The sequence below is a fragment of the Apium graveolens genome, chromosome 3, assembly GCF_009905375.1.
Source record: "Apium graveolens cultivar Ventura chromosome 3, ASM990537v1, whole genome shotgun sequence".
Classification (NCBI taxonomy): domain Eukaryota; kingdom Viridiplantae; phylum Streptophyta; class Magnoliopsida; order Apiales; family Apiaceae; genus Apium; species Apium graveolens.
In genome coordinates this window covers 214,949,908-214,958,603 of record NC_133649.1, presented here as the reverse complement: position 1 = coordinate 214,958,603, position 8,696 = coordinate 214,949,908, and positions in this window count along the sequence as shown.

Sequence of the window (8,696 nt, the reverse complement as noted above, 5' to 3'; positions counted from 1 at the left end):
TACCTAAAAACTGTATCACGGCCAACAGAAGACTGATAATGGTGCTTGAGTCTGAGCTGAAAAGTAAGAAATTGAAGACTAGTGAAGATGAAGCTATGATCAAGATTCTGAGGAGATACATTGATAACTCCGAAGCCAATTTGCCTAAAACTAAAATCAACACAGATGACTTGGGTGATGATGAGCAGAAGAAAGATGGTCAAAATCCTTCTGGTTCAAACTCAAGTCAATCTAGTAAGGCAATTGGTGGAAAAAGTGATAGTGAGAAAGAGAATGAGAAGAAAAGTGGATCAGAGAATCAAAGGAGGGATGGAAGGAGGCAAAGACAAAAGAATGGTACCTCACAATCTCTCAAAACCCTAAATATCCAAATACCAACTGCTAAACCTTCACACTCAATCTCATCAAAAACTGCTCAACCTCAAACCTCTAAGCCTAAATATTTCTATAAGCTCACAACAAACTCTCTCCTCAAAACACAAATCACTCACAGCCATACTTCTCTGAAAAGACTCAAAACTATACCTTCATTCAAGCCACCCCATAAAACACACTTCAAAACAGTTGGAATAGGTCCAAAAGAAGCCAAGGTCAAGAGAAGAATCAGAAGACAAAGAAGACAACTGACAGCTGAATTTCTCAATGATCATGGATTTGGTGAAAAGGCCATCTGGAATAGATATAATCAAGATGATTTCAAACCTCTAAATATTGTTGATTCAGATGAAGACTACTTCCAACAACTAGCTGAAAGAATTGTCAGAATTTGGGTTGTTAACATTAGAGAAGTCAGAATCTACTACAGTGATGGGTCCTTTGAAAAGCTTGGAGATAGACTAAATGATTCTCTCTCAATTGTTGAACTGAAAAGGGTGATAAGCTTGATAAATGGTAAAGATTCAGCCACTAAGGCATGGAGAACAGTATTGGCAGTATTTGTGGTTAACAGAGAGGAGATGAGAGATAAGCATAAAGAATTTCTAGCTGAAAGGAGGAGAAAGAATGAGCATGATATTGATGAGTATATCAGAAGATCAGAAGAGTTGAAGGCAGCAGGCAAGAGCAGAATATCAAAGGATGGAAGATTTCTGAATATAAAAGCTGGCTCTTTGTCAAGTTACAGGATAGAGATGTTAGCTAGATATCCTAAGCCAGATTTGCTGAAAGTAATAGAGGCTCTAGCTGACACCCCCATCCTAGAAGAATTTGAAATACTTGTGCAAATTAAGAACAATATTGAGAAAGAATCAGACAACTCAGTCTTTACTTAATTATTGTAAACTGTCCAATGTACAAGTGTTGTATCAGCTTTTGTATCATTTTATTTTCATTCATTAACTTGGGGTTAGTCTTGTTAACATGCATGAATTTGTGATAAGCAATCTTCTCACAAATTGGGGGAGATTGTTGTGCAAGACATGCCTGTATCATAACAAGACTAAGTCATACTGACAACCCTAAGATTAGTTGTATTGTAACCTTAATCTGTAATTCATACTTGTAACACTTAATGTCTGTAAAATATAAATGGAGCAGACTGGAGCATTTTTCTCTGAACAGTGTCAAGCCTAAGAATTCTATCTGGAAGAAGATCAAGAAGATCATGCCTCAGAAGAATTATGAAGAAGCTTGGAGTTGAATAAATCTGTTTGGTGTAAAACATTCTAAGTCAAGATCTCTACAAGTCACAGAATTAGTGTTATAGAGAAATCATTCGAGAACTCCAGAATGACTTATCGAGAAGTCATTTAAACTCCAGAGAGTACCGACGGATGAGTAACATCTACCCGATGGATGAGCAATATCTACTCGACGGATGAAGAATGTCTACTCGACGGATAAACCATCACTACTCGACGGATAAACAACATCCACCGGGTATAGAGAACTCAGGAATTGTGTGTCGAGAACTCAGAGATATCGACAAGTATACATTCATTAGAGAACTCTGAGTTATCGATAAACCAAAATTCACTAGAGAACTCAGAATTGTCGATAAGTCTAGGCAACAATGAAGTTTCAGAGATATTGACAAGCCAACATACCTATTGAGATGTCGAGTTCTCTACGACTTAATTGGAGATCTCGAAGTGAAGAAATTTCTCTAAGTACGAAATTGCAGAACAGTTCAATATCCAAGGTTGCAAATCAACAAACAATTCACACAGCAGGATTGACAAGTCTACAAAAAGCAGCTTGAGAGATGTGCAAGATCAACAACAAAGATTAACTGATAGAGGAGATTAAAGTAATCACGGGAAGCTAAAGATATGCTAAGCCAGAAATGGAAGATTTGCTTTTCTATAAATAGAAATGACAAGTGACAGTTTAGAAAAGATAATAGCATGTTTATTATCCTCCGTGTAAACCAGCAGTTAACTGAGTTATAAAGTTAACACTGGTCCTCTAGTTAAGAAAAGGAGAACAATCAGATTAGAAAAAGTTGTGTGTTCTCTCTCAAGAAAGAAGCTAAGTTCTAAAACAAGAACTTAGAGATTTTGTAGAAAAACACTGCTTGATTTTTAATATAAAATTAAGTGAGTTTTGAAGATCTTTGTTTTACATATTTGCTCAGCTATTTATGTTTAACATCCTTTCTACTAAATCATTAACAACAACCAACTGCTAAAGCCTAAGTCGATCAAAAATCAAACATTTAAGCTAAAACACATTCACCCCCCCTCTATGTAGTATTCATACCTAACAGCTTTCTATTGCTACTAATTTCAGAATATGATGTAAAGTATATTGCAAAATCGATTTTTGGTGTTCTTGGCTTGAATTCGTTTTTGATTTTCTGTTAATATTTGAATGATTTTGAAGTTATAGATAGCTTCAAAATGTTTAAGAGAATCAATTTATGTGTTCCGTTGATTTGTTTTAGTCCCAGAAATATATAGTCGAGTTATTGGTTTTTGGTTATTTTAATTTTCGATTTTTGGATTATATGAGAAGTTGTGGTTGATTTTGATGATCTGAGCAGATTATAGATGTTCCGATCTACGTTTTGGTAATTGAAACTGGAATTTTGGTTGAGTATTGGACGGAGTCGGAGGTCCGGGGAGTTGCTATTGAGTTTGTGGCTATGACTGAATTGTTAAGCTGGTTTAGGATGTTTTTGAATCGAAAATAGAGGAAGGGGAGCTGTTTTGGGGGGGGGGGGTTTGGGATTCGCCGGAGTCCGACGAAGACCCGCCGGAATCTGGGGATTTCCCAGAAACCGGTCGGGGTTCTTCCCGACCCGGTTGGTTTTCCTAACCCGGTTTTAACCGGTCATTTGACCCGGGTTTGATCCCAAAAACCCCCAACTGGCATTTTTGAATTCTGTTTCTGTAATTTTGATTTAAAAATCATTCAGAATTCCTTTTCCTTATTTCCAAAAATCAATTATTTTAATTTTAAAAATCATTTACTTATTATTTTAAATCGTGAAAATTATTTTCTTAATTATTTTAAATTCCAAAAATTATTTTCTTTTATTCTTTTCAAAAATCCATATTTGTTTTAATTATTTATAATTTATTTTAATTGATTATTTATAGATTTAATTAGTTGATTAATTCATTTAATCAATTAATTTTATTTATAAATAGTTAAATAAAATAAAATTATTTATAATTAATTCAAATAATTCCTAAAAATTGTTTTTAAGCTTTTAAAAATTGTATTGTGGTATTTAAAAATCAATTAATATTATTATTAATTGATTTATTCCTAATTATTCTTATTTTATTCATAATAAATAAATCGTTCGTCCGTTTAATACGAAACGAACACGTACAGACTCAGAAAATTATTCCTCTTTCAATAAAAATACTTTCGAGACCCAATTTTTTTTATTTCGAAAGGTCGCTTGTTTTACGAATCGTTCTGAGTCGATTTTGATCGATAAATTATATTTTCGACCCAATTTCAGTTTTAAACGTACCGAGTCGAATGTTTTGACGAGACGAGTCATATGTGATATGAATTATGTGATACGTGAATTATATGTTTACGTGCTATGTGAATTACGTGCGTACATGAGTCAAAAGTCTTGTATTTGACTGTCTTCTTTATGTGCGGGTTATCGTATGGGTAGAAAATAGGGTTTTGACGCGCAGTTCGTCGAGTTATTATCGTTTAGACGATTAAAACTATATCTTTTAATTATAGATGTGGATCGTTCGAGTTGATCAGGACAAGGTGTTGGATAAAGAATGAGGTGGAATGGTATTGGAAATCTGGTTTCTAGCAATCGCAGGAGCAACATATCAGTGAAGTGTTGAAAAGAAGGACGGTGATGTTTTGAGACAAAATGTCAGAATAGATGCGTCATTGCGAGTGTGACTAACTATTAAATCCCAAAGGCAAGTATCCCTATCATCACTTATTGTTCAAGTGATATTTATTTTAAATCTTCTTATGCAAGTATTGTTTTCCCTATTCTCAGTTCTGAATAGATAAATGTTTTACATATCACTGAAATAAATGATTCTGTTTATGCAAGTACTTATCTGCTATTCTATGTTCAGAATAATCAAGTGTTTTACTTATCCATCTATCGGATTTATAAATGTTTTGGATTTTGAGAAAGATGATTTGGTTGCGAATATTTCTACCCAAGTAAATGGGGGAATAAAAGTTTATAAGGGTGTCGAGTATTATGACCCCTTTCAATAAAATGTTTTAAGATTGGATGGTTGTGTAAGAGGCCGTGGCGGCCGTCCAACGGAGATTTAGGTATTATACAAGATATAATACCATTAGGTTGATATGTGCCTTGGGTGCCTCATTTGTTTAGTTGGATATGCTTCGGCATACAGATGTTGCTCCGCGGCTGCTCACCGGCGGCAACATATCGTCGTTCGAGGATTCCAATGTAAATTATTATAATGCTTTTGATAATCTTATAAGGAATGGTTTATCAAGTGTTTTGGTTTTGTATAAAAAGGCGGAATGTGATTTTGATCCAGTTTCCGATTTATGATGATACTTACGTTGTTGTTAAATATCAAAGGTGGTATTAGTACATATGATTGATGTTGACTTCAGTATGAGATGTTGTGAGCATCAAAGTTCATATTGATATCTAATTTGATATGATAACAAAATAAGTATTAATATCAAGAGTTCGATTTTGAATAAAGTTTATGATTCAATCTATAGTCATTGCTTCTTGTTATTGTTGTTTACGATATTTTTGTAAACACTGTTTTACGAGTTTTATTCTCGTCAAGATTACAAGTGTTAGGTCACACTTTCACTGTAGAGGGGGTGAATACAGTGTTTATTACAATCAAATCAAACTTTAAGAACTTATGTAACAGAAAACAAACTTTATTTAACCAATAAACTCTGTTACAATCTGGAACTGTTATCTCTCAGTGATGAACAAAATATCACGAGAGCTTCTAGAGTTATAATAAATAATATTCTCGATAATGATAACACCTCTAGTGTAAACTCTATTTCTGTGTTTATATACTACACAGTTACAAGATATTCGCTAATTGATATGGAATATAATTCTGCTTCCTAAAATATATCAATCAGATATCTTCTATTCCAAGTATTCCATTCTTCACGGAATTCCTTCTTCATGCATATCTCTTCTTATGTTTATCTTGATCTTCTTAACTTTAATCAGCTACTGTCCTTATCTGATCGTCCTTCAGCACTTAAGTTCTGATATCTATCTCCTGATAACATAAGTACTGATATCCCTTAAGTTCTGACTTCCAGTACCTTAAGTTCTGACTTCCAGTATAAGTACTGATCAATTAAGTACTGATTTGTTCTGTTCAAATAAGATCTGAAATCTAAACATAAAACATATTAGCCATGACATTATCAAATATATCTAACAATCTCCCCCAACTTGTAAATTAACAAAATATACAAGTTTAACAGATATTTGATGATGTCAAAAACATTAAGTACAAATGCATGAGAAATAGACAAGATAACTACAACTTACAGTCCTTAAAGTTTTTACCAATTCAACTTCTGATAACAACTTCAACCTGTATAAATATCAGAATTTAAGCAGTTGTAGATCTTCGACTTGGCTTCATCATTTTCTGATCTCTCTGATGTCAGGAGTTGTTCTGAGATAATTCTTCAACAAACATTTCTCAGCATATCTGAGTTCATCAATCATTCTCCGTTTGACATCTTTAAGCTCTGCAGTATCTTCACCAGTTTGAAATATTGCAGCTCTGAGATCATTAATCTTTGCTTTTCTCAACTCCCGATCTAGTCTTATGACATAAGCTTTGTTAGACTCTAGATTGAATTCAAGCCCCTTAATACCAAGATATGTTCTGATCTGTGCAGTATTAGGCTTCATATCAACAATATCACCATTGTGATTTCTGTACTTTGGAACATATCTGCTGTCAGACTTAACAGAATAAAGTCTTTTCTGTCTCTGAATCTGTTCCTTTAAGTAGTTTGCAGCAGTCTCTGTTATTCTGTCATCCACTTGAAGTAAGAATAATACATGCTCCAATTCTTCAAAATACTTCAATGGAATGGCATTTTGTCTTATATGATAAACCCTACCATCTGTCATGAAATACAACATGATGTATTCTTTCAAGTAGGTATGGTAAACCATCTGTACAGATTCTAGTTGATTCAATCTCTCAGGAGTTGCTCCAATACCTGGTTCACTCAAGGAAGTTGGATCATCAGTAGTGTTGTGTACTCTTCTTTCATCAGCACTTCCCAATCCAGTTTTATCTCTAGCTTCCTTTCCAGTAACTACTCTTGCTTCAAAACCACTTAAAGTAGTCTTCAAAGATTGAGTCTGTTTTGCTTTAGTGAATCCTGGTAGGAGTGTTTTAGATTTATCTTCTGATATCAAGTTAAATTGAGCACTGTCAGAGGTTACTTGCTTCTTCTGAATATCAGAACTTACAATTTCTTGACTCTGAACAACTTGAGCCATGTCAGAGGTTGTTTTAAGAATTTTTCTTGAAGTCAGAGCAAGATTATGTTTTCCATCAGTAATTTCTTCTTCCTCAGGAGGTACATAAGACTTGATAGGTTCACCAACCTTTTCTTTACCCTTGGATCTTGGATCTAACTGTGGTTGTGATCTAGACAAAGTTTCTTCAGTATGTATCCTCTCTTTGATCACAATGCCTTTAGGTTTTGGAAGTAACTTTTTACCAGAAGCTTCAGATTTAGATGTGACTTTCTCTGATTTAAGTCTGGCTTCTTCTTCCTTTAAACTTTCCAAGTCCATCCCTGGATTTTCTTGAAGAAATAACTGTCTTGACATTTCCTCATCAAGATCTAGAAGTTCATCAGAACTTATCCTTTTACCAGCAGCAGAACTTATTCTTTTCCCAGTATCAGAACTTGTTCTGTGACTAGCTTGTCTTGATATAAATCTTCTACCTTGACTATGACCACTACCCATTCCAGAGTTTCCTTGGTCATCTTTTCCATCATCCTTTCCTTGCAGTGACTTGTTGGTTTTGCATTTGGACTTAATTACCTTCTCCCCCTTTTTGGCATCAGCAGGTAATAAAAGAGAGATAAGTAGTTCCACTGAGGTCTGGATTTCAGTAAGTTGCGATTGCTGAGAAGCTTGATTTGTCAGAATTTGATCAATCTGAGCTTGTTGCTTCTCTTGAGTTTTCTCAATATAAGCAACCCTGTCAATGGTAGGTTGGAAGAACTTTTTCTTATCAAGTTTCCAAACTTGTTCCTGTTTAATAAAGTTCTCCTGAATCTTGTGTAGCTCTGCATGAGTGTTGGAATGAAGACCTTGTAGATGTTTAGTACTCAATGCAGTGACTCTAAGCTGGGTTTTAAAATCATCAGAATTTAACATTTCATCAGCTTTAGTCAAGTGCTCAGCAAGATGTAAAGCATTTGGAACACATGAAACTGAGTTCCATTCCTTAGTCCACTCCTGTCCTGCAGGAGTTTCACTCCAAGGTACTGGTGCATCCCTGATAACAAACTCCTTTAGCAGTTCAGACTTAGGAAGAGTCAGTGGAGGAGTATGTCCTGAAGGACCTGCTGCATCAGCATCTACAGTTGTAGCAGCTTCACCAGTATCTCCAACATTTGCAGCATCAGAACTTAAAGAATCAGTATCTTCTGATAAGACAACTGTATGAGTAGCAATGGAGGCTTCAACATCCTCTAATTGCTGATCTGATACTAAGTTCTGATCAACAGCCATATCCTGATGTTCACCTAAAATCTGATCATCATCTTGATGCAGAGAAGGTGTTAGTGATAACTCAGGAGTTTGAACAGCATCAGTAACAGGTGTTGTGGAAGGATTATTTGCTGTTGGAGCTTCTAAGAAAAGTATTTCAGGCACAACCAAGTTCTGAATATCAATTTCAGCACTTGTGCCTGGATCAACAAGAGATAAAGAAGGTAAATTAGCCTTGTCAGATACAGGTTCCTGAAATGGAGTTGATGGAGAAGAAGTGACTGGAGCAAATTCCTTGTCTTGTGAGATCAGAGATTCCTGATCCCCATCCTTAGCTGCTTCCTCCTCATCATCTGAAACTGGCCTCTGTGCCCTCTGTTTCTTGTACTTCCTTGTTGATTTGGATTCCTTGGGAGTTGCAGGAACAGTCATACGTCTAAGCCTCTTGAGAAGCCTAGAACCCCCAATTGCAGAATCCTTCTGAGAAGTTGCCTTCTCAGCTTCATTTATCATAGGTTCTGAAGAAGGAACC